This window comes from Leguminivora glycinivorella, chromosome 18, assembly GCF_023078275.1.
Source record: "Leguminivora glycinivorella isolate SPB_JAAS2020 chromosome 18, LegGlyc_1.1, whole genome shotgun sequence".
In the NCBI taxonomy this organism is placed as follows: domain Eukaryota; kingdom Metazoa; phylum Arthropoda; class Insecta; order Lepidoptera; family Tortricidae; genus Leguminivora; species Leguminivora glycinivorella.
The window spans coordinates 17,690,009-17,716,505 of record NC_062988.1 but is presented as its reverse complement, the minus strand read 5'-3'; the positions used below and the strand labels follow the sequence as shown (position 1 = coordinate 17,716,505).

Genomic DNA, 26,497 nt, shown 5'->3' with positions numbered 1-26,497 from the left:
TATTTATAATTCAAAATATTCATTTATAGGTAAAATCTAGCAGTTAGAGCTTAAGACATCAAGTTAAAATTTGTATGAAATTACTTTGCACTCTTGTGGATATTAAATGCAATTTTGCTATCTGGGGGCCGATTTTTGAGTCTCACGCCTTCGAATTCCGAAAATTGGCACTGAAAATAATAAGCAAGTCATCGTTTTTAACCGGTATTTTAGTGACAAAATCCCGTATGCGAGATTCAAAAATCGCCCCCCTGTTTTTGAATAGCAAATTATCTAGGTACCTAACTACCTACAATGCACATTATTTAGAGGCTAGGTAATATGATTCTATATACAGAGTGGGGCCTGTAACAAAGGCGAAGAATTGATCTGTAGGCTATTCTCCTTATACTGATCAACATTTGTTCAGTGACTTTTAAAAATAACTGATTAATTGATTGATTGATGAAAGTGAAATTAAGGGTACCTATACTGAGTGAAATTTGCCTTGTGAATTGAACAAACTCGTCTTGTTGCGTGTTTATCCGTTTGAAACAATAGTATTTTAGTAAAGGGAATAAATCACTCAATATTGATGATTCAAGTCGAATTTGTATAAGACTTTACCAGTTGGTGTGGAGAATTTTTTTTTTATCTTCTAACGTGCTAGCCTGCTCTATATATCATGTGCTGTAACCGTTAAGGCGTGCACACGCGAGCGGAAGCGTTGGACAATGCTCGCCAGTGTACCGTGGCGTTAAGGCGCGTCCACACGGCGGAAATTGTTATTAATGGATGTTCTTTGGTAGACCTACATTCTAAGTATTTATTCGAAATTTGTTTATACTTTAGCAACGACTTCTGACAATAAACATCAAATCTGACCGTAGTACCTACTCGTAATGTGTAAAGTTCAGAAAAATAGTATTATTTAGGGCAGCGGTTCTCAAACTTATTTTCTCATGGAACCCTTTTGGAAAGCAAAATATCTGATGGAACCCTTAAATTAAATAAATAAAAAACAATAGTTTATAGCAAGGTGTTATAGAAGAGAGTTGAAATTGCATATCAGTCAGCCAAAATTCACACGGAGCCCCCAGAGAGGTTTTGCGGAGCCCTAGGTCTCCGCGGAGCACACTTTGAGAATGGCTGATTTAGGGCAAAGGTTTAGGACTGCGTAAATGTGCAGCGATTTTGATAGCACAGAGCTTGAAAGTACAACATTAAACGTCAAAAATTCATAAAAGTTAAGGTTGTGGTATGATGTCGTTATATTTATTTACATAATTATATAAGAAACTAAGACATAAAAGCTAGCTAATATCTAAAATAGGCCCTTGAGGCATTGTACCAAGGATACTGGCGACAGTTCCTCGCTGTATCGCAATGTTTGCTGATACGTTGTGCGAGGAAGTCGTCACCTCTTCGGTCACTAGTTACCAGTGGCATGAAAATGTGTGTCACTTTTAGGTTGTAGTCTGGCTTTTAGTTGGTCTAACTTGTTAGTGTTGTAACACTAATCTACATCCGTGTGGAGGAGCCTTTACACTGGCACTCATTGTCCAGTAGAGCGTCTCGCTTACTCAATACATTGCGTCAGTGTCAGTGCATTTTAATTGCACTGCACTTCGCCCCGTTAAATACCACATTTATGAACATTACACTGATTAATACTGATTGAGCTCAAAACACTTTCTTTAGGTAACCTACAGGGTGTAACAAAAATGGTGGTGATCCGTTTAAGGGCGTATTCAGTATCGTATTCTCATCAGGAAAAAGTAGGATAAAAATGTTTTTTCGCAAAAAAATTTTTTATCTTTGTATGGAGATTCGACCGATTCGCGCGGCCCGACTCATACAAAAGTGAAAATTTTTTTAGCGAAAAAAAAATTTTCTTCTACTTTTTCCTGATAAGAATACGATACTGAGTACGCCCTTAAACGGATCACCACCATTTTTGTTACACTCTGTATAATATAAGTAGGTACCTACCTGGGCGACAGAGTTTCGCTCAGAGTTATCGTACTTTTAGATGATATAGAGTCTGTTTGGAAAGAGAAGAGTCGTGGAATGCATTGGATCTTGGACCCCATACATTTCACGACTCTTCAATTCCAAACAGACTCTACCTTGATCTTACTTTTTGATCTCGAAAATTCGCGTTTGCCGGGACCTAAGACTAACTAAGAACTATGCTAGAATATTATTATAATATTATATTATAAGGACATTTTTACACAGATTGACTGAGGCCCACGGTAAGCTCAAGAAGGCTTGTGCTGTGGGTACTCAGACAACGATATATATAATATATAAATACTTATATACATAGAACACATATCTGTGCTCATCACACAAATAAATGCCCTTACCGGGATTCGAACCCGGGACCGTGGCGTAGCAGGCAGGGTCACTACCGACTGCGCCAGACCGGTCGTCAAAATTCCACCCCTGAAAACCTCCACTCACTGTCAGTTTTGTGACGACAATAAAATTAAGCATGAAATTTCTATACAAATATTTTTTTTTTCAGTCTTCATCATATCAATTTATTCAATTGTATCTCATCTACTAAAATATTACATTTCATAGTCCAAGTAAAGGCAAATATTGTTTTTGTGTTAAAAACATAAACTTTAAGCTATAATCTACATTCAGAACGCGAAAAAAGTAAATTTTTAGACAGATTTAATGCTTAATTGTCACAAAACTGACAGCGAGTTAATTTTTGTTAACAACTTACGCTAATTGGGGGGTCCCAAATTCTGAAAATGCCCATATTTAGAGCTGTTTCCGAAATGGCCGGTATAGTATGTAAATAAATATACAGAGAATTGCTGGTTCAAAGGTAGTATATTTTTTTATAAAACTTTATATTGTCCGTGATATGGACCGTCATTTGCTGTTGCCATTGCCATCCCGCAAACTGATAGCCAATTGGGCCCTCAACCTATGGTAGGTAGGTACCTATTTAACGCGTAATTTAAAAATAAAAAGTCGTGAAGAAACCGGACTAATCCCAATCAGCCCTAGTTACCCTTCGGGTTGGAAGGTTGATGATATCGCTTTCGTAAAACTAGTCCCTACGGCAAATCTTGGGATTCGTTATTGTAACGGACCCAGGCACGGTCCAGTCTTGGCGAATGCCGGGATAACGCAAGGAATGAAAACTAAATTGGATGACTCATGAGAATTAACGTCTATTCGATTTTAAATATTGAGCTTTGCCTTTATCCGCTGACTAGCCGGCTACACCCTTTGGCATACTCTGGCAAGTTTGACTTTATAATCGTCGTCATCTGCCGTTACTCCGTTAAACGAAATGTCGCGAACAACGATTTTATATTAAAATATATCGCCGTACTTGGGCAAGCCGAGCGAAGAGTTCTATTTTATTCTATTGCGTTTTTAATTTCGTTTAGGTAATAATTCGAAAGGAAAACGCATGAAAACTAATGTAGACCGATTTTTCAGCCCCGAAAACTCCCAAATAACATTCAGCGAAATCGTTAGAGTTGATTCCGTGGTCGCTGGTATAAATAAATGAATACTTATATACAAGAACTCCATAAAAAACATTTTTTTATTCGAATCGTTACCTTTTACTCAATTCAAAAAACCACCTTTGGGTTATTTTAATTTGTAATCCAAATCTAGAACATTCCTTTGCTAATCCGCGAACGTGCAAGTCAATCAGTGTTAACCCGTTATACTTACATGCGTATTTTGTAATCAAATCGTGTCGTTGTCGTATCGTAGGCCTAAAACAGCTTCAACGAAAACATTGACTTTTACAGAATGTCACTGGTTATTGTCTGCATAGTTGTTGTGAACATTTCGTCAGTACGTACGTAGCTATTCACATTCAATATATTTAAACTAGCTTTTGCCCGCGGCTTCGCTCGCGTTAGAAAGAGACAAAAAGTAGCCTACTATGTCACTCTCCATCCCTTCAACTATCTCCACCTAAAAAATCACGTTGATTTATCGCTCCGTTTTGCCGTGAAAGACGGACAAACAGACACACACTTTCCCATTTACAATATTAAGTATTGTAGGTATGAAAAGTTCGCATACTTTCACCATTGACGAGTAAATTATAGGGATGTTTGTCTCAATACGTCGCTATTCTAATTTGTTTTGTGTATTTCACTTAGAAAATAGTAGATTACGTTACAAGTGCGGAAAAGACGAAATTTAAAACGAGTGGCAATAATAGTACATTGTGCAACAAGGGGAGGAAGTTGAATATTACTAACGAGATTAAGTTAAATCGCGACGGCTTGCCGGAGCGATTTAAAGACTCGAGTTTGTAATATTCATACTCCCCGAGTTAACACACAATGTTTTTCATCGCACTCGCAATGAAAAAAATAAGTAAATAGATGTAAAAAAAAACCGGCCAAGAGCGTGTCGGGCCACGCTCAGTGTAGGGTTCCGTAGTTTTTCGTATTTTTCTCAAAAACTACTGAACCTATCAAGTTCAAAACAATTTTCCTAGAAAGTCTTTATAAAGTTCTACTTTTGTGATTTTTTTCATATTTTTTAAACATATGGTTCAAAAGTTAGAGGGGGGGGGACGCACTTTTTTTTCCTTTAGGAGCGATTATTTCCGAAAATACGAATATTATCAAAAAACGATCTTAGTAAACCCTTATTAATTTTTAAATACCTATCCAACAATATATCACACGTTGGGGTTGGAATGAAAAAAAATATCAGCCCCCACTTTACATGTAGGGGGTGTACCCTAATAAAACATTTTTTTCCATTTTTTATTTTTGCACTTTGTTGGCGTGATTGATATACATATTGGTACCAAATTTCAGCTTTCTAGTGCTTACGGTTACTGAGATTAACCGCGGACGGACGGACGGACGGACGGACGGACGGACAGACAGACATGGCGAAACTATAAGGGTTCCTAGTTGACTACGGAACCCTAAAAAGTTAAGTACAGTACTAGAAATTACATAAAACCCTCGGGAGAACGATTTGGGAGGATGATGAAAATTATATAAATAATATAATTAAAATATTAAAGTTACATTATATTGTAGTTAAATAGGTATTAATTTATTTTTAGCACTAACATAGTTTTAAGATTTTGTTGTGCTATGAGGATTTTATGAATTTTAAAAATTCTATTCTAAACTGAAATAGATACCATTTCAAGCCCACTGGTGGCGAAGCCGGGAAAATTTTATTACTAATTTAAAAAAAAATGTTGAATTTAATTGAATAAATTAAAACACGATCGAACGTATGTAGCTGTTAAAAGAGATGTCACTTAATATTTCAAATTAATTCATTCACCTAATCAATTCAAATTAAAAAGTAAATCGTTCAAATTCAGATTCAATTAAATCACAAACCACATATAATTAATTAACCACAAACTAAATCTATAATCTCTGATTAAATGTGAAACTCGGCTGAATGTTAAAAAGGCTCTGAACCTTTGCCTCGACCTTAAAAGTTTACGAACTCAAACTGGCTAGCCACGGCTGTATGTATAAAATTCCTTGGTTTTTAAAAAGTAAAGCGCGATTTAAAAAGTTTGTGTCATCGCTGATTGTAAAGGTCGATGCACACACGAGGTGTACATTTAGAATAAAGTAAAAAAAAACAAAGCTATCATTTACTTATGGTTTCCTACGTTATCTATGTATCAGTGGCGGGGCGTGAAAATTTTCATTGGTAAAGCCGGAGGGGTTTTGGCATCTGTTTTGAATGGACTTTATACAGATACTAGAGAATTTTAGGGAACCCGTTGGGAATCGAGTTGTATCGACGCTCCGCCACTGCTATGTATGTAAAAAAAAATAAGAATTTTAAATGCATATAAGAATATCTTGCTTCAATCTTTATTTTGTAAATTATCGTTTAATATTTACAATTTAAATCAACCTGCTTAATTATTCATATTTTTTTTTTATTTGGAAATGTTTTTAACAATATTTGCCACTTAGGTTGACAATATTTACATCATTACATGTCATCAAATCATTATGTTCAGTCATATATGTTTCTATAACAAATTAGCAAGTAATATAATCATAATCAAATATCAAAGAAAATTAGTCCTATATTATTCACAGCAATCATTTCTCGAGGGTATCATTTTGTTTCTTTACCTACTCGAAAATGTGTAGTAAAATGAGAAATACGCTTATAACATATTCATGACAAACAAATGTATGGTCGATGGCGAACAAGCTTGTTTTTTTTGGGCAATTTTTACATTTTTGTATTATTTTCTTTATATTTACTTAAGACGATACGGTAGGGGTCAATTCTCCATACAAACGCTCTCGACTATTTTTGAAGATAGAGCAATGATTTTTTCAACACAGATTGTTATTATTTTTATCTGTGTCGGACCGTTTTGATTTTTTTGATATTCTGCTTTTTAAAGACTCTAGAGCCAATCAAAAATTTCCAAAAACGGCCTTTTTCATTGTGGCGCAAAAAAAGGTGTGATACTCAAGATTGGTAACAATCAACCAAAAAAGCTAAACGGTCCGACGTAGATTATTTCATTGTTATTATTCATATTCTCAAATTTCGTTCTGATTGATTAAGTTTTGAAGGAGGAAAGAGTCGAGAGCGGAACCTCGATTATAAAGATTTTTTTGAAATATCTTTTGACTGAGTTGTTCTTAATGGACAATTTTTTTTGATAAATCTAGTTAATAACACTTGCATATTTAACTAAAATTGTATCCTCTTAAGTTGTTTTTAAAACGATCAAAATTATTGTAATATTAGGTAAAAACAAATACAATCCATAGTAGAGTAGGACCAAGCACAGCTGATACCCACACTGTAAAAGTGTAAGTGAAAAGTAAGCGTCATAAATGTGATAATAATAAAAAAAATCATTGAAAATTATAAAACTTGGTCTATTTGACAACAGTGACAATTGTCGCCCGACAGTGACACTCGCCGTTCATGGCCTGTTCGACAAGGAAATATGACGCTGAGTAACAATAAATAAATAAATATTATAAGGACATTCTTACAACGATATATATATAATGGCTCGTTGGGTGGACGACATCCGAAAAACTGCGGGGCACTTCTGGATGAGATTAGCCCAGGACCGGGATAAGTGGCGTACACAAAGGGAGGCCTATGCTCAGCAGTGGGCGATTAATGGCTGAAATGATGATGATGATGATATATAATATATAAATACTTATATACATAGAAGACATCCATGACTCAGGAACAAATATCTGTGCTCATCACACAAATAAATGCCCTTACCGGTATTCGAACCCGGGACCGCGACACAGCAGGCAGGGTCACTACCGACTGCGCCAGACCGGTCATCAACAATGTTACTTATCAACCCAGAAATAGGCACATAATTGTTAGTGTCAAGTGTCAATGTCACGGTGAAATAGCCCACTGCTGCCAACTTAGCGCGCGGTAGCTCTAGCCATTAATTTATGTCTTTCTGTCGTCAACGGGTGTAATGTGAATATATGCACCCACCTTTACCGATGATGAGTCACGATACACTAACATCGCTTGACAAGTTCTACGAATGCGGATACGATGTCAAATTATGCAGACTCGCCCTTGAATTTAAAGCTTTATATGGTGACGTAATTTTATTTTTGCTGTGATAGTTTGTGTCAGTACATTATTGTTTTGTTTTTATTTATTACCTAGAAAAGTCGGCATAGACAAAGGAATATTAGGTACGGTACCTAAAATAGGTTGGAATACATAGAAAAGCCGCATTGACATTGGCAAGGTGCAAAACTGTCTCCATAGTAACGACAGCACCTTAGGGCCACTTGCACCACCGAAAATGGAGGGTTAACCCGAGGTTGACACACCATTCTATGTATATAAGTATGTATTTATCTATTTAAGTATGTATATCGTCGTTTAGCACCCATAGTACAAGCTTTGCTTAGTTTGGGGCTAAGTTGATCTATCCCCAATATGTATTTATTTATTTTATATGGAATTTGACAGTTGACAGAGACAGCCCACTAACCTTGAGTTAAGTGGATGGTGCAAGCGGGCCTTAATGTCGTATATGTGAACTTAAATACACAATAGTGTAATACAAATTCTCCTAATAAAAAAAATACAAAATGTAGGTAGGTATACAATTCGGCCAGTGCTAAGTAAAACTCATTTACTCTATTCAAATCCTACTAAGTTACAAACATTAAGGTATAACCAAATCGACTTCGCCAGCTTTTCCAATAGAATTCTTATTAAACAGTGACTAAACCTAATAACGCACCAAAAACTAATAAATGGCCAGACGTCACTGAAAACATACTAGGGCGGACGGGACGCCCCTCAGTTGAACGGCGAACTTGCTGGCGGCCGCACGCCGCTCAGAAAAAAAAGTGACTCATAGTCTATGGTGTTCCAAATTTGAATTCCGACGTAGTGTTGTGCGGTGTTCGAAATTATCGGTTTTTAAAATCGTTGTTCTGGTAATTGAATTTTCGGATTATGATGGACTGTGAAATGTTAATAAGTTGATTCGGATTAGTTCTAGCGTGCTTTAAATTAGTGATGCCTTGAAAATAATTGAAACACGCAACTATTCGTATTCTTGGCGCTTATTGGCTGAAAATATTCGACTAGGTATTTACTGCAATAAATCGATCAAAATGTATTTTTAAATTCGATTTCCTTGCTTTTATTATTTGTAATTAGATTTTTTCGTATGTTTTAGAAATCCAAGTAATTATGTTCATTATAAATTGTTCTCTCTTATATTTAATTATTTATTTACATACTTGTTTGTTTATGTCATGCATACGTGACATAACATGTCTAAAAAAATGGTTGATATAATAAAGTTATATCGCGCGTAAGATACATTAAAATGGCAATAAATATAATATTATGGATTTGATTACATAAATACAAAGCTAATTGGATTAGACCAAAACATACCGTAGAAGCGAAACCTATCAAGTGTAACTTAGCTCGGTTTACCTCATATTAAAACTTAGGTACTTTACCACAGGGTTGTCGGTAGTATACTAGTTTAGGTTTAATTATTTATATAAATTCATTTTTATACATATCATTATAAAGTGTGATCGTGGTCAAACGTCTACCTATCCATACTAAAAAAAACCGGCCAAGAGCGTGTCGGGCCACGCTCAGTGTAGGGTTCCGTAGTTTTCAGTATTTTTCTCAAAAACTACTGAACCTATCAAGTTCAAAACAATTTTCCTAGAAAGTCTTTATAAAGTTCTACTTTTGTGATTTTTTTCATATTTTTTAAACATATGGTTCAAAAGTTAGAGGGGGGACGCACTTTTTTTTTCTTTAGGAGCGATTATTTCCGAAAATATTAATATTATCAAAAAACGATCTTAGTAAACCCTTATTCATTTTTAAATACCTATCCAACAATATATCACATGTTGGGGTTAGAATGAAAAAAAATATCAGCCCCCACTTTACATGTAGGGGGGGTATCCTAATAAAACATTTTTTTCCATTTTTTATTTTTGCACTTTGTTGGCGTGATTGATATACATATTGGTACCAAATTTCAGCTTTCTAGTGCTAACGGTTACTGAGATTATCCGCGGACGGACGGACGGACGGACGGACGGACGGACAGACAGACATGGCGAAACTATAAGGGTTCCTAGTTGACTACGGAACCCTAAAAAAGAAAGTGTAGATAATGAAAAACTTCAAAGCTTAATAATATTAAGTCAAACTTTATACTTCGTGAGCAATAATACAGATGACATTATTACATACATACATACAATCAGGCCTATATCCCATAAAGGGGTAGGCAGAGCACATGAAACTACTAAAGCTTCAGGGCCACTCTTGGCAAATTATTTTTTTTATTTCCGCTACCCAAAGGTTGTCTGGTAGAGATCGCTCTTTAGCGATAAGACCGCCTGTTGTCTGCCTCTATTTATAATCATTTGTTTTGTCTCCACTGTTTCTTTTGTTGAAGTGTGCCAATAAAGAGTATTCTATCTCTCTATCTATCTATATTGATTCTGTGATGGCATATTGTTGATGCAAGAAGCAAAATTGATTTATTATTTAGGTTACATGTAGTAGACTAGATATTTTAATTAAAATTTAATAAAATAGCATAGGATTTTAAAATCCGTATAGGTCTTCAGTGAATTAGGGTTAAACTGGTGGATTAGCCGGCGTCACGAATAAGCCGCTTTGCTACAGGCTTGCAGGACTGTATAGGATAATAATAAAATTACTAGAGTTATAAGTCAATGTCTAATATGACAAGTTGGAAAGAGACTTCCGCTTGTAACTTGTAACTGTCAGTTTTGAGAAATGGGCCAATGGTCAGACCTATAGTAAGATCTACAGAAGTATTGTCGGACATTTGCAAAATTGCCGAAATCTAAAATGTTGTAGGCTAATTTTTTTTTTTAAATACCCTTCATTTTCCAACTATTGCCAATTTGTCAGTAAAAACCGTTTAAGTCTATAATGCATTTTTATTAGAAAAGGGTGGCTAAAGGACAATTTTACCAATATTTCTGTTGGAAAGGATACCTATTTGAATCTGAAGGTGATGAAAAGCTACATCGATTACTATCACTCCATTTGTGTAAAAAAAATTGCCCTTTTGCCTTTTGACTTGTCAACTCCAGAATTTCCAGAAAAATCTGTCAAACCAGCGAATAGCCAACTGTCCGCTCATTCATGCTCGCTCATCATTCACGATTGTTGCCATTAGAACACTCTGATCCACAATGGCGGAGGGCATCGCACCGGCTTTGAGGTCGCTAGTGATGCTGCTGTTAGGAATCCTTAGAAATTTTCGGGAACTTTCATAGTGAAGTGCACATAAATAATATATTTAATCGTGTTCATTAATAATGTACAATTGTGATAAACTTAAAATTTAAAATATCTAGAATACTAGCCAATTGAAAAACTGATTCTGTCTTTTTTTTATACTACGACTGGTAATAAGCGTATACGGCTGACTGGCTAGGTATAGGGCCATTACTAAGTGCAGACAACCTGCAACTTCAGGACACCCAAATCGACCTCTGTTTTTGTGCTTGTTTCGTCATATTTCTAGATCTTTGTCTCTCTTTCTCTTTGTGAAATATTGCCCTTGTCTTATTTTATAAAAAACAAACAAACAGACAACACATATCAGTATGAAAAATAAAGACAGTTACAAGACGGCAACTTTTAGAGTAAATATTTAAAATTGCAAACGGGACTTAATCGCGTATTTACTATGTTTTAAACACTAACCTCCGACGTTTCAAGGACGGCATTGTCCCCGTGGTCTCGGAGCAGACCACGGGGACAATGCCGTCCTTGAAACGTCGGAGGTTAGTGTTTAAAACATAGTGTTTAAAACATAGTAAATACGCGATTAAGTCCCGTTTGCAATTTTAAATATGTGTAAAAATCGTGAAAGTTTGAATCAGTGTTTTAGAGTAAATGTTCCTTGGCACACGGGAACATTTCTAAAAACATTCCCATAGCACATCACTATTACAACATTGCGATCAATCATGAACAGCCCATTTCAGTTTGGGCCACTCTATTTTCTCGGTGATCCATCATTTCCCCTTTTTAGGGTTCCGTAGTCAACTAGGAACCCTTATAGTTTCGCCATGTCTGTCTGTCCGTCCGTCCGTCCGTCCGTCCGTCCGTCCGTCCGTCCGTCCGCGGATAATCTCAGTAACCGTAAGCACTAGAAAGCTGAAATTTGGTACCAATATGTATATCAATCACGCCAACAAAGTGCAAAAATAAAAAATGGAAAAAAATGTTTTATTAGGGTACCCCCCCTACATGTAAAGTGGGGGCTGATATTTTTTTTCATTCCAACCCCAACGTGTGATATATTGTTGGATAGGTATTTTAAAATGAATAAGGGTTTACTAAGATGGTTTTTTGATAATATTAATATTTTCGGAAATAATCGCTCCTAAAGGAAAAAAAAGTGCGTCCCCCCCTCTAACTTTTGAACCATATGTTTAATAAAAAATATGAAAAAAATCACAAAAGTAGAACTTTATAAAGACTTTCTAGGAAAATTATTTTGAACTTGATAGGTTCAGTAGTATTTGAGAAAAATACGAAAAACTACGGAACCCTACACTGAGCGTGGCCCGACACGCTCTTGGCCGGTTTTTTTTAGGCTAAACAATACTGGCAATGTAATAATCTATTCGACGGTTTGCGTTATTAATGTAAAATAAAATAAAAGTTAGTATAAAGTAAACATGGCAACTAGATGCACATACAAGTAATTCACCTTTAAAACTGTGACCTGTGTTTACATAACATAATCTTATTAGAATCGAGTACAAATAAACCAATGAGGAGGCACACTCAAAGGTTATGACAGAGATGGCGCCACCCCATTAGTCCATTGCACAGATAAAGAATTTCATACGTGAGAGCGAGAAGATGACATGTTTTTTCTCTCTGTCACATATGAATGACAGTGACATGGCTACACACTTGCACAGGCGCTGCCTGGCGGGATAAATTGTCACTGAGCCTCCTCATTAAATGAAAGTATATATCACAATGCAAGTTTTGATTTCAAAAGTCTTAAATTATTTTGGCCTGATTTTCAAATAACACTTACAAAAGTCTAGAATTAGGCATTGTTACGAACCTAGTTTCATTTCAAAACAACTATTTAATTGTAATTTGTATAGGACATTAAATTAAAACAATAAGTGTTAATGAGGGCATTCACACAGAGTTAGGCGTATTGTTAATTTATCGAACTATAAATTTATTAAACTGTAAAGTAATCACATAATAAACGATACAGGTATAACAGGTAGTAATTGTTAAAATTTAATTAAGCTACGTTTACTGTTTATTATCGCTTCGTACTTTTCCAATCAATTACTTGTATTTATAACATAGTTAATTATAAATATACCACTATTTATTTTTCACTCATAGTTAACTAATATAATTGCGACTTGCGACATTTTTATACGCATTCTGAATAGACTAAAAACCGATAAGTCTTATTAATTGTTTATAGTCACGTCAAGTCACACCACAAAGCTTCTATTTTTTTTTTCTATATGGAATGTACAGCGATTGGTTAAGAAATAAAAAGAGTTAAGTATTCAACAAATGACACACCATGACAGTTTGGGGGTGAACATCAGAAACAACACTGTTTATGATACCTATTCTACTTTTTAACATTCTGAGCATTATTTTATAATTCTGGCTTTCTGGCCATTATAAACAAAAGTGTGAGTGACGAATGACGAAATCATCTATCACACAATACGCTTTTCCCTGACGTGTGAAATCCGCACTCACTTGTCAGAACTACGAGAAACCTGATGGCACTAATATGTAATTTTTTTTTTTTTTTATTATTATAAATGGGCTTACTCTTGACCACAGACTAGCCAAAGGCAAAGACGTGGCCTACGATGGAGTGAGCTCGCCCAGAAGATGCCTGTTCACTCTTGATTTGAAGGTTGGAATATTAATTATCATCTAGCACAAATTTAAACCCAGTTGAAGAGCTAGGCTTCCGCTCGGCAACCTAAGTTTAAGAATTCGCGCAGGTAATTTTACTAACTGTTTGCCGCTTGACCTTCTAAACCCGAGGGGAATACCTAAGCAATTTTATTAGGATTACGAGTAGTCTAATCTCCGCTCAGTGTTATCTTACAAAAATATAATATTCATAACATTACTCACTATAGACAAACACACTGTTTTATTTTGAACTTTAATTGATAAACTCCATTTTAGTTCACCATTCCCTTCAAAAGGCTAATAATGGAATCATTAAATGACGCTATGCCACATTCTCATTAGTTAGGTATAATACATAATGTACTAACTTGACACCAATTAGATACTTCCTGCATAAGCTATATTCTATACGAGAGCCCGCAGATGTAATGTAGGTAACGAAAATAGGTTAATGCTGCCCCAAATATTCCTGTTGTTATTCGGAGGCCAATGACCCCGGCACAGACTATAAAACGATCGTACTTTTATACGCTCTGTGAGTTTCGATTTGGTTCGGTTCAGCATGATGTGGTATTTGATCTCGATTTCATTTGCGTTGCTTTTCATAAAAATATTGCGTTTTGGATATATGCAGGTCATACGTAATGACTACGAAAAAGCCTCAGTAACAAACTGAAAAAAATGCATCAATAAGATAATGCATTTGCATGTGGAGTTTACCTGTAAGTGATTAATTATTACACTTTTCTAGAATATTATGCATTTGAGTTTATGTAAAGCATCATCATCCTCTTTGCGTTATCCCGGCATTTGCCACGGCTCATGGGAGCCTGGGGTCCGCTTTGACAACTAATCCCAAGATTTGGCGTAGGCACTAGTTTTTACGAAAGCGACTGCCATCTGACCTCCCAACCCGAAGGGTAAACTAGACCTTATTTGGAATTAATCCGGTTTCCTCACGATGTTTTCCTTCACCGAAAAGCGACTGGCAAATATCAAATGACATTTCGCACATAAATTCCGAAAAACTCATTGGTGCGAGCCGGGGTTCGAACCTGCGACCTCCGGAACGAAAGTCGCACGTACTTACTGCTTTATTTATGTGAGTTTATGTAAAGCATTGGTGTAAATAATTGTTGGTAAACCTTGAATAAACTAAAAAAAAATGTAACGGTTGACACTGACATGTTTTAGTCATATATTTCGCAATGCCTAGGTCTAATTTTTCAAGCACTAAAAATGCGAGTAGTATTCCAGACGGATAAAATAAACAAAATCTTACTTATCGCTAAAAATAAATCCAACTTCAACTAAGGATTTGTTTGAATCTATCAGTTTTTTTTATTTTTTATATTTAACTTGCAACATTTATTTTATATTGTATTACACTAAGTACACTAAAACATAATAAATATTAAACTAAAACTAACTTAAACTATAAATATATCAAAAAAACTTATACAATAAAAAAAAATACAACAACTCAATCATAAAAAAAACACCCCCTCCAGCTGTTCCGCCTGCGGCATGGTTAGGGATTGCAATCCAGCAGTGATTTCAATCCAGCTGGATTTTTGCTGGATCGGCGCCAATCCAGCTGGATCCAGCGCGGATCCAGCAGGTAGAAAAAATGCCAAAAAAAAATTACATTTTGCTCTACTATAGGGCTGTTATTACTAAAATTATTTGAAATAGTGAAAGTAAGGATCAAAACGCGCAATTTTGTAATAAAAAAAAAAACTGAAAACGGTTCTCTTACTTATCTCCGAACATTGTATGACCGAATATCACTTCACAACGCACGTTTCGCGGAATTTTATTCCGCGGAATGTTCATTTCCCAAATTATCATATTGTTTTTTTTTTTTTTTTTTTTAATTTGCCAACCGTGCATTTACCTACCAACTTAAAGTTTGGCCGTTTTTAGGGTTTTTCAAAAGGCCTTTTTTTTAAAACCAAACTATCATTTTGTAATCTAATTTTTTACTTGACGTAATATACAACTAATTGTTTATTGTATATACCAAATGCCGCCAATATCTATGGCGTATTTCGAAAAATATGCATTACTGAGTCTCCTATGAACTTCTAAATTTATTGACAGGGATGCAATTACGTATTTTACTTACCTATATATTTTTTTTAAATAGTTACCTACTTACTTTTTCTACAAGAATATTGTTTAATTTATTGTTATTACATTTCAAAAGCTTTTTCCGGTTTTCTCACGGTCAACCTAACACGCTCCTTCTCGTTTCGCTCGTCGTCGCCCCTAACTGGACTCTGTCATATATGATTATACTGCCAACATAGTCCATGAACAGAAAACTGCTACTTTGCTCCCTCCTAACAGGGAAGAAAAGTTAAAATTTATTTGTAAAAAGTTGGCATTACTTTTTGTAACCATTTTTATCCTTATAGCAATCTACATAAATAAAAAATGTCATTAAAAGTGTAACAACGATGAAGCGAAAGTACTACAATAAGTAGGTAACATAAATAATGTTATCAACCAGACATGGCCTGCTTTTTTGGCACAACATTTGGGCATTCACTAGTTCACATTGAAAATTACTAATTTATGGATAATATTTATTTACAAAAAGATAGTTACAAATATTACAAATACGTATCAAAGCATCAACAAAACAGGGAAATTTATGAAGTGGAGGAAGGATTGGGTAGGGCTGCGCCATCATTTAAGCCAAAGAAGTTTTTGAACGTGTTAAATTTGTATCGCGTACCCCGGATACACATGCTTGTAGCACGGATTATTGAAATTGTAATTTTTGATCTTAGCCAACCCATGACCACGCTGAGGGATCTGTCCCATCGTTCGGTGATTGCTTAACCCAGATGTTTCACAAAGGCAGACAATTGAGGTGCGAAGATACCATCAACGGATGTTACGAGGGGGGTAAATGTTGCATGTCGTTTTTCGCATGGGAGCAGATATTTTCGTTTTTTTTCTTCTTCGGCGGATTAAATTACTAATTTACTTACTAGTAGGTACTTAGTTTAACTTACTTAATATTTATGAAACAATAAACCTCTAAGTAGGTATATTATACGTAGACAAACATCAATAAATATTCTGATCTAAACATAAGTTGAAACTTAAAAGAAATTTTGCAGTAACTAATAATTAAATACTATAAATACATTTTGAGATCTTCAGTAGTTATACATATAATACAGTTTTAAACTACTTACGTTTTTGAAAAAAAAAAAACATAATTGTAGCGAAATAGAATTATTTTGTGCTAAGCGGCCACGGGCTACGCGCGGGAACGCGGAACCGTTTTAAACATGACGTAAAATAAGTTTATTGAAGTTAATTACGTATTTTATTGCAGATTTTTCTATTTGCGGATCCGCAGCGCTGGATCCAGCGCTGACTGCTGGATCCAGCAGACCGAAAAATGCGCTGGATCCAGCTGGATTGCTGGATGCTGGATCCAGCAATTGCAATCCCTAGGCATGGTGCCAATTACACTGGTAGCGTTTCCTCGCTGTATTTCTAGGGCAATGCGTTGCGAGAAATACGCGCCAGCCCTCGGGTCCCTTGTGGTGTCCACCAGCCGAGTCGACAGAGCTCTTACAAAGGCCTTCATGTTGGCCGATCTATCAGTTTGAGATTGTGCTAAATCATTCTGTACCTACTTCAATATACCTAGATACAATAGATACATCATTCATACTATAGACACAATAATATACAAAACCACAAAAAATATATTTTTTATAAACCACGAAACCACACATAAAATATAGTCATGTTAACTACAAAAACCGGTAACCATTGCCTTGACTAAGTACATCACTAATCAAAAGTTCAAAACATCATAGAGATGCAATTTAAAAACTCATAATGTCAAATGAACGGAACAAGTTTTTTTAATGAGTTAGTTCTACAAATGGCTCTCAAATGCATCTTTGATGATGGCATCAACAAAACTTGTCTTTAATATAATGTCAAGGATCATGTGAATATACTTGTAATTATTGTGATTAACATTTTTATGTTTAGACATCAATGTCAATTTGAATGTAATAGGTACCTACAGAGTTATTAGTAAAAAAAAACAACAATTACCTTTGTCAGAATCTGAATCAAAACTTGTAATTCTGTTTGACGTAAAGTACTCACTTTTAACCACACCAACTGGTAAAGGCTCTCTTTGCTATTCGAAAACGGATATAAAAATTGCACTTTATCCACAAGAGTGCAGAGTAATTTCATACAAATTTTATCTTGATGTCCAAAGCTGGGTGTTGGAATTCACGTATAAATGATGATTTTGAATCATAAATGTAAAATAAATTGATGGATTTTATTTTGATCTTTTACAATAAATAATTTCATAGTGTTGGTGTGGTGAAGAATTTTGTATTTCACTCGGTGGCAAACTTTGTTGAACCTACGTGCCTTGAAACCGTCGCAACTCTCAAGATTCCACATTCTGAACCACTCGCTACGCTCACGGTTCAATATTGGAATTTTTCGCTTGTTCGGGTATAAATTTTGGCGCGTACGGTCTATACGGAGTTATTATATGTCTTTGGCGAATGCAATATACTATGTTATTACACGGTCAATATGTCGTTTTCACTTTTTATGGGCGTAAATGTAATAAGTATGTTTGCAAGTAGGTAGTTGCCGACAAATTACGTATTGTTTGTACGCGTACTAAAACAATTTGTAGAAACTATAAAATAAAACACATACCTAATGGAATATTCTGAATACTTATATCCGGAATTATTTCGTTTTCTGATTTCAACTCAACATTCCAGAAACTAAAATTATGTTTATTATTTCGGTACCTAACTATAATACCTATAATAAAAAGCCATTGTTGAGTTATTAAAAATAGTGTTGTGCTAATATAATCGATATTTACCGGAAAATACTACAAAGTTTGTTTTAAGTTAAAAACTTTTTTTTTCTGAAAATTTCGCTTAGTTCAATTCAGATATGTTTGTACTTACTTTTGGTCAATAAAATAAATATATTACTAGTAAGAGCAACTTGGCAAGCAACAAAGCTTGCAACAAAAGTCTTCCTAAGTTTACGTGAGATGAGATTTCGTCAATTTGATTTGTGTAGCTAACAATGTTTATTTATATATTATGTATTATCGCTATTAATAAGTAATATCTTGACTATAAAACTCCCGTGAGACTCATACATATTTAAAAATATTTTAAGCGGGTTACTCACGTATTAAGTCGATATAGCGTTCGACATGTTTCGGTTCAATTTCGAGAACCGAAACATGTCGAACGCTATATCGACTTAATACGTGAGTAACCCGCTTAAAATATTTTTAAATAAGTAATATCTTGGTTTAAAAGTATACATTTTTAGCGTAGCCTTCTAGAGTATTTCTTTGTTTGAACAAACTATTACCGTCTAAGTTCAGGAAATATGAATTAACTGCGTCAATTAACCTATTATCATAAACCCGGAACACCGAAATTACTCAAATTTACTATTTTAAACTGTAATGTATTCCACGAAACCGGAAGGATATTCTTGTCGGTTTTATCAACACAAAACATACACTTATTATATAATAGATCATCGGAAACTTAAAATTACAGCTTCTAGGAGATCTTGTTCGGTAGTTGGTCACAAATGTTGGGGCCAATTGAACTAAATACCGATTCAGTGGCGCAAACGTACTTTTAAGTAAATTACAAGTAGTTCTAGTAAATAGGTAACTTATAGATAAATATTCTTCAAATCACTGAGAACTTTAACAATTTATTAAAATTGATATAAAATACAAATTTCAAATTTTACGAGAACAGCCTGAATCTGAAAAATTCCATGTGTAAGTATTTGCTCATTAGAATAAGAATAATGCATTATGAAAATTAAAATAAAAAAAAATTAAAAAGTTTGTTATAATTATAAAATAACAATTATTAATAAGAAACAATTACAATTAGGTACATTTGTCCTAAGGCCCCCCATTAAGGCTAAGCATGTCACGTGGCAGACAAAATTAAATGAACATAAATTTGTTAAGAGTGTTTGTCTGTAGTTAAAGTATATTGAAAAAGATTACACATAAAAATACAAAAAATATATCGATAACTCTTGGTTTCCATGTATTTTACTGATATGCTATCAAAAACTGTCCCAAAAGCCGAAATTTATATTTAAAAAAAAAACTACATAGTATATATTAGTGTTTCTTTTGTATTCTGTAAAATTCACTGACATAGTTTGTTCGTTGGAATTTTTCTATTTTTTTGTAACATTTCTAAGTAGTATTTGCAATCTTTAGTATTTACGCCTCCGTGAACTAAAACAGCCGTGCAACACCTGCCCATTCCAAACATTGGCCGCACCGCACCGTGGCCAACGTTGGCCAACGACCGGCCACGCAAGGCCTCCCATTACCGCGCTCAGTGGACTGTAAACTAATTATTATTGCGAAACGGATATATGCAAATGAGAACAAACCGATGTTTGATTGTTTTGAAAGATTTTGTTAATGAGAACGCCTACGAGAATGGATAAAGGGTTTAAGGTCGCCTTTGTTTAAAGTACATCGCATATTAGTCATAATCTAAAACGTAATACATACTCTTAGTCCAATAAAGTACTTATCTAATGGGCCTATCTATGGTCCGGAGTCTGTATTCTATAACTTTCGTTTAACAGGGTCGGAAAGAGGAAACTTTAGGCATAGCTGGCTGAAATTTGACGATTTTGGACCAAAGAAAAAAACAGATTTTGTCGTTTGAATCTGTAAGTAATTTAGAAAAAAATAAGCACTGCATAATGTGAGATGAAGTATTTAATTAAAAAAATATCTATCTGAAATTTGATAATATCTTATGTAAGTATCAAAGAGGATTTTAATATTACATTACATTACAAGAATTACAATGCTCTAATTTTTTTTTTACTACGTCGGTGGCAAACAAGCATACGGTCCGCCTGATGAAAAGCGGCAACCGTAACCTATGGACGCCTGCAACTCAAAGAGTGTCAATTTATTACATTTTACGTCTCCTGTGTATTCTTTTGCGATAATCATCGGTTGTAGCACATCACTATTTTTCAGAATACAAAACACTATGATGTCTGAGTATTGTAAGTATATGGTGTAACGTAATTTTGTGTAATTAAATTACAATTCGTCACTACTTTTAAAAAATCTCGTATCTCACGCTGTTCCTCAAAGTTAAAACGCAGTAAGTCTATATGCATTCCATACATACTTACTACAATTTTCTTTTCATTGACAGACGAAGATACAAGTTTTTTTAAAAGTAGTGACGAACATTGAGGTATAATGTACTAGAGAGGACACGGCGAACAAAAAGTTTGCGCCACGAACATAAGTCCAGTGGACTTATGTTGCCTCAGTCAGTTTCTGCGCGAGGTGGGAGGAGGTTGTCTCTGACTGCACACAAATAAAATGAAAAACTGCCTTCCTGTGCTATAAGATACTGTTGAAGACATACGAGAAAATCTAATAAAAGTGACGGTGTCACATTTCATCGGTTAGTAGACAAGCTATTTTGATCTAACTTAAGTAATTATTATAATGAAGGGACGGGCTCCTTAAACGCGATGCTATGGCCGCCATTTTGACAACTGGAATCATAGATGAATCGCGCAGACATGACATGTAGGTAATAAGGTATAATAATTGTGATCATATTCTGTTTTCAATCCATCCATCCATACTATCCATACTATATACTATATACTATACTATACTATACTATACTTACTATACTAATATTATAAATGCGAAAGTAACTCTGTCTGTCTGTCTGTCTGTCTGTCTGTCTGTCTGTCTGTCTGTCTGTCTGTCTGTCTGTTACGCTTTCCCGCTTAAACCACGCAACCGATTTTGATGAAATTTGGAACAGACAATCTTTAGACCCTGAGACAGAACATAGGCTACTTTTTATTTCGAAAAAAAAGGGATGAAGGGGTTGAAAAAGAGGTTGAAAGTTTGTATGGGATTTCTTAATTTTAAATGATAAAACCATGAAACTTTATATTTTAGCACTTGATCATTATCATTAAACATATATTTAAAGTCACATACAGGTTGAACGCGATTAATTAACATTATTTTTACCTTTAAAATAAACATGGTGGGAAATAAACATTAAACAAAAGCGGGTAGATTATATTTATTTGTCTAACCCGAACATTTATATAAATTAATATCGGGTAGTTTTGTGTTGTTTACATCTCCGGTGACATTTTGCTGGGACGTCAGTCTTCCGCGACCACGGCCAGTGCAACCTGGCCGAAACGTTGGGAAAAAAGGTAAAAATAATGTTAATTAATCGCGTTCAACCTGTATGTGACTTTAAATATGTGTACAAAGCGCGAGAACTTAAAGTGTTATATCATTAAACATCTTGATAAGGGATAGGGATAGGGATAGCGATAGGGATAGCGATAGGGATAGCGATAGGGATAGCGATAGGGATAGCGATAGCGATAGCGATAGCGATAGCGATAGCGATAGCGATAGCGATAGCGATAGCGATAGCGATAGTGATAGCGTTAGCGATAGCGATACGGATACGGATACGGATACGGATACGGATACGGATACGGATACGGATAATATGGGTATCGTTAGAGGGATACGGATAATCGGTCGGCGGTCTCTTACAATCAATGTGCTCTAAGACGATCGTTGTTTGCTTGCTTGAAGATTACGTTTGCGATAAGTATAAGCAAAATGTAAAAAATTGTAAGGGATAATAGAAAAAAGTACTTTTTACCCACCGATCATAGTGTCGAAATACGGGCTATGTGGGATGTTTATAAAGGTTTCCCCAGCGTATATAGAATTACCTACGCTGTGGTCGATGTGTAATATTTCTACAATCATTGCAAGCAAAAGTATTATGTGCAATCGAAATAATCGCAGATAAATATACCTACAGAGAAACCTACGGTCCCTACGGATCCAAATGAAAATCTTAATGAATACTTTTATTACGCGGGCGAAGCCGCGGGTAAAAGCTAGTATATAATATAAAAATATTTATTTCAATTAATAGTTTTGAATATTACACGGTTCTAATACGAATTTTAGTCGATAATATTATACAATAAGCATGATTTTGAATTATTTCTGAATTATAATTCTCATTATTGACGAAAAATAGTGACACCAAAACTGAAATAGTATTTAATGCAACCGGTGTTTAAGGGACGTAAAACAAGGTGAATGGCGCGATTATTATTCTGAGCGACAGAAACTTATAAAACTAATTTTATTCAAAGGAAATTAAAATTTATGAAAAAAATAATTACTTATTTTTATATCACTGAGTAGAAATTAAATATAACACAATGTATAATAGTGCTAAAAGTAAACTACTTAGTATTTCACACACAAAGTATAAAACAAAGGTCTACACTAAAAGTGTCGCGTCTAGGTGGTCAAGTCTTACTCTATGACACGGTTCGCTTCACGCGCATGCGCCTCGCGCTGCCGCCGCTGCCGGTCGGCGCACAGAATATGTTCGAGTTGTCATTTCTAGTACGTAGTACATAGTAGTTCAATGGTGACGAATTGTTTTTATAACAGCCAATATTTATATACATAATCCAAAATGAGATCGCATTTTTACATAATACATTCTGTTTACGTTATAAAATGATTTCTCAATCGCTTCCATTTGCAAGACAATAAAAATATTTACTGAAGTTTTTAATAAAGTCAATTAAAATTTAACTGTTACTACCGGTTCAAGTGGTAAAAACGATTAAAATCGCATAAAAGTGCTACCGCAAGTTTAAGCGCAATTATTCTTAATGATCATTTCCTTTCGCTTTTACCTACGCATTGAGCGAAGCTATCGCCTCATCTTCGTGTTAATATGGTAAAAACTTTGTATGATCGCGTCTTTTGCGTTGGGTTCCGTAGCTTTCAATAAATATCGAACATTCATCGAAATTGTATCAGAAAAGTTTTTTTGATTTGTGAATTTTCTAGTCGGAATTTTTTTTGGTTCCATACCAACTTTTGATCCTTGATAGGAATGGGAATTTGTTTTGCGAAAAATGACCTTTATCTCGCACCCTGTATGTTTTTTTCCAAAATATGGAAACGCCAATTTTGATAAATTAAAAATCGAAGAAAGGTCTTCTCAGATCATTTATGAGTGGCAGCACGGGATCTGGTAGCTGCCCTCACTGACCCGCTATCAAAATACATAAGTGTACCTACCTTACAGCAATAAGTATGTAAGTTCAAAAAAAGTGAATGGATACTAAAATGAAATGAATTCATAGAGTGCCCATGCCCATGCAGGTTTGCTCATTTTTCGCAGCGTACATATGTATATTTTTTAATACTTATCCAACAATATATCACACGTTAGGGTTGAAATGAAAAAATTAATCACTCCCCACTTTATGTGTAGGGGGGTACCCCAATAAAACATTTTTTTCTACGTTTAATTTTACCACTTTGTCGGCGTGATTGATATACTTACATATTGGTACCAAATTTCAGATTTCTAGTACTAACGGTCACTGAGATTATCCGCGGATGGACGGACGGACAAACAGACATGGCGAAACTATAAGGGTTCCTAGTTAACTACGGAACCCTAAAAAGGCACACTAATATGAACTTACCTTACATTAGACCTAAAGACCTATCATCAGTATTTACTTATGTAATAACTAAATGCAACGTTTTTATCTCGTCTTACAGTACCCTGAAAGTGACTAATGCCCTAATGCAAAAACCTAACTTTCGTTCGTAATGGTGGTATTCAAAATGGTTCCCAGGCGTATGTTGCTCGCGGCTTTGCGTGCGTGCTTTGACAAGAAAAATACTAGATTACTTTTAAAAATACTTTTCCCCTCACTAGCTCGGAAACACTTGTTTTGTCCTTTAATACCAACGGGTAAAAACGCATTTTATCCACTAGTGGGTAAAGTAATTTGACCTTGAATAAAGTCTAATAAACCGCTTTAAAATTGATAAAAGTAGGTGAATCTAGTAATAAAGATGATTTACCACCTGTGGAACTACTGGAAGCAGTGATAAACGCATTTTTTGCGTTGTAGTTTCCTCGCTATAGTGAGGGGAAAAGTTTTGCGTTACACTCGGGTGCAAATGTATTTTACTTCTCGTGTGTTAAAAAACTCGCAAGTTCAGGATTCTATTCTCGAACCACTCGCTTCGCTCGTGGTTCAACTATAGAATCCTTTCCTTGCTCGTTTTTCAATTCCACACTCGGCGTTAAAATACAACTTTGCCCCCTTGTATAACAAATAACTATTCTTCCTTACTGGGTGATATTCATCCCATAGGGTTGAAACAGAGCATATTATTATGCATAAGCCTCAAAGCATTACTGGCTTTTGCCCGCGGCTTCGCCCGCCTTTCGAAAATTGCGGAATGCTCCTTACAGACTTCCACCCCCCATTTTAGGGAAGTGAGGGGGATAGAAAAAGACAAAAAGTAGCCTATGTCACTCTCCACCTCTTCAACTATCTCCACTTTAAAAAATTCGTTAATTCGTCGCTCCGTTTTGCCGTGAAAGACGGACAAACAAACAGACACACACACTTTCCCATGTATTAGTATGGATATTTAGATAGTATAGGTCTAGAGAGCGGACAAGTCACAGTTTTTTTTCCTTTAGGGGCAATTATTTCCGAAAATATGAATATTATCAAAAAACGATTTTAGTAAACCCTTATTCATTTTAAAATACCTATCCAGCAATATATCAGACGTTAGGATTGCAATGAAAAAAAAATCACTCCCCACTTTACGTGTAGGGGGGGTACCCTAATAAAACATTTTTTTCCACTTTTTATTTTTGCACTTTGTCGGCGTGATTGATATACATATTACATATTGGTACCAAATTTCAGCTTTCTAGTGCTAACGGTCGCTGAGATTATCCGCGGACGGACGGACGGAGGGACAGACATGGCGAAATATAAGGGTTCCGAGTTGACTACGGAACCCTAAAAAAGGTCCTTTCTGTGAACAAAACAATACAAAAAGTTCTTCGGCTAGCTACCTACTTATTAATATCGTGAATATGATTTCCTCACCGTAAATCAATTAAATATTGTGAATTTGTAAAGGTTATAAATTCAATGACCTTACATTGTGTAGTATTTATTACTTACTGCAATTTTAAGGAATAATAGGTAAACGACGAACCGCAAAATTAAAATTATAAACGATTATTAGTTTTTTTACACCGAATTGCCGGAAAACATTGAATAGTCGCTATGAGTATGAACTTCCTTCCCCTAAAACCGTCAAATTTTGCCTATTAGACATATTTACCTATAACATTTAGGTAATTATTAGCTGCATTTTGATTGGAGTAGGTACATTTGGTGATATACTTTTGTATGACAAAATAAACTAGTATGTATTTGTCTAGCTAGTTGAAATATTATGAGAGATATTCAAGATTTTTTTTTTCAAAATAAATAAATATTGGGGACACCTTACACAGATCAACTTAGCCCCAAACTGAGCAAAGCTTGTACTATGGGTGCTAAGCGACGATATACATACTTAAATAGATAAATACATACTATATATATATATAGAAAACATCCATGACTCAGGAACAAATATCTGTGCTCATCACACAAATAAATGCCCTTACCGGGATTCGAACCCGGGACCGCTGCTAACTAAAAAGGAAATTTTAGTTTTGGTAACAGAAATAATTTTAGGTTACTAATTAAAAATTATGAGTAAGTACCTAGTTCCCGAATTTTTTTACAACTTTGGAAATTTTCGTAAGTTACCTAGAACTAATATGACATGATGAAATTTTCCTAGGTATCCGTTTTAGCAGAAGCCTATGCTAATCGTACATTACCCAACCTAGGTTATGCACTGGGTATCACTTAGTATTCACACAGCTCGGTTGCTACGCAACTCGCATGGTGATGTGGTAAAAGTGAAAAGATGCCTGCATGTGTTGCATTAAAATTCTGGAAATTTTACTTTTACTGTACCTACGTGATT

At 35.0% G+C, this 26,497-nt stretch overlaps 1 protein-coding gene across 5 annotated transcripts in view; it reads left to right on the top strand.

Annotated features, from left to right (window-relative positions):
• LOC125235825 (protein Fe65 homolog) overlaps positions 1 to 26,497 on the top strand; it is a 123,390-nt gene that overhangs the window by 45,897 nt on the left and 50,996 nt on the right. Inside the window, exon 1 of one of the 5 annotated variants that reach the window (XM_048142417.1) lies at positions 8,315 to 8,450. The exons of 2 other annotated variants lie outside the window; for them this stretch is intronic. The gene's annotated coding sequence lies outside the window, so the exon portion shown is untranslated. Of the gene's footprint in view, positions 1 to 8,314; positions 8,605 to 26,497 lie in introns of those variants that run through there. 2 more of the 5 variants (XM_048142418.1, XM_048142419.1) reach the window with 2 other exon arrangements.